Below are 1,581 nucleotides of genomic sequence, written 5' to 3'. Positions count from 1 at the left end.
TATATATATACACACATATATATATATATATATATATTACTTTTAACCGGCAGAACATTGCAAAGTGACTCAAGGACTAAGAAATGTGCATAGGTTTGGCTTATTGTGGTTGTTTCTGTTATTATAATTGTTGCTGCAATAAAGTATCTTCAATGCATTGATTTTGAGCTCTATCCTTTAAGAGACATGTATACATATATATATATATATATATATATACACACACACACACGTTTATGTATATGTATAAATATATATACAAATACTTACATATACATATACAATGCTTATGCACACACATGATTTCTCCGTACAGTTATATAAAGGATTGCCAAATATTTTTTTTTAAAATTTTTCACAAGGAAAGGGTTGACAGTAACTTCGAAGTTTTCGGCTTACTAACTGAATCACACTTTGCAAGCGGAAACTTCAAAGTCAGCCCTTCAGACCTTTCCTTGTCTATGTATATCCCGAGCATCAAACTAATGCATTCCTTGTGCACCTTCTCTTATTCGTTAATTTTATTATTCGTTTATTTAAATTGAATACATATATGTATATAAAAAGGTGAAACCTTGCAAATCGCTGCTCTTGAGTTTTCTTGGTGCCGGTGGTTTTGAGACGGGCAATAGAAAGAATACTCGTTCGAAACATGTCTGGGAAGTTTGGAATTAGGATTTCAGATTCGAGTGAATAGTAGATAACTTAGCAAAAGGGTACCTTTTCTTCTTCCCTCTCTTATATGTTATCCATTAATGTGCATATATTATCTTTGTATTTGTCTGTACATATATGTATTATAACAGGAACACGCACACACACAAGTCTGTCTGTCTCTATCTATCTACATGTATGCACACATACATACATGTTCACATATGAACGTACATATACACATACATACATATATACATACATACATATATGTGTACATATATACCTGCACATTGGGTAAAAGAGAGGGAGAGAGAGAGAGAAGAGTTTATGGTAAATTAATTGATTAAAGCTGAAACTTTAATTAACAGCAGTTCGAAGTTTCGACTTCAAATTTTATAAATATAAAAAAAAAGTATTGTCTTACTTTACTCAACAAAAGTTGTTGATGCAAAAATAGGAAAAGAAAAGTCTAAAACATGTTTGGCAGGATATGTGTGCGCGTGTACATAATATGTCTGTCTGCCTATGTATATATATATTCTTTTATTTTTTTACTTGTTTCAGTCATTTGACTGCGGCCATGCTGGAGCACCGCCTTTAGTCAAACAAATCAACCCCAGGACTTATTCTTTGGAAGCCTAGTACTTATTCTATCGGGGTCTTTTTGCCGAACCGTTAAGTTACGGGGACGTAAACACACCACCATCGGTTGTCAAGCGATGTTGGGGGTACAGACACACATACATATATATATATATATATATATATATATATATGGGAGAATATACAAAAAATAACAACAGACGAGGACAGGTGGTGTAAATAACAAAAGTATATATTAGTATGACGCTCGGGAATACGGAAAGTCTTTGACGTTTCGAGCTACGCTCTTCAACAGAAAGAATACGGAGACAAGGAGAAAAA

At 33.1% G+C, this 1,581-nt stretch overlaps 1 protein-coding gene across 4 annotated transcripts in view; it reads left to right on the top strand.

Annotated features, from left to right (window-relative positions):
• Nucleotides 1-1,581, top strand: part of LOC106870514 (RNA-binding motif, single-stranded-interacting protein 2) — a 158,947-nt gene that overhangs the window by 1,084 nt on the left and 156,282 nt on the right. The gene's annotated exons all lie outside the window — the stretch shown is intronic.

This window comes from Octopus bimaculoides, chromosome 27 (genome assembly GCF_001194135.2).
Source record: "Octopus bimaculoides isolate UCB-OBI-ISO-001 chromosome 27, ASM119413v2, whole genome shotgun sequence".
In the NCBI taxonomy this organism is placed as follows: domain Eukaryota; kingdom Metazoa; phylum Mollusca; class Cephalopoda; order Octopoda; family Octopodidae; genus Octopus; species Octopus bimaculoides.
Note: the sequence above shows the minus strand (reverse complement) of the source record. Positions and strands in the feature narration are given on the sequence as shown.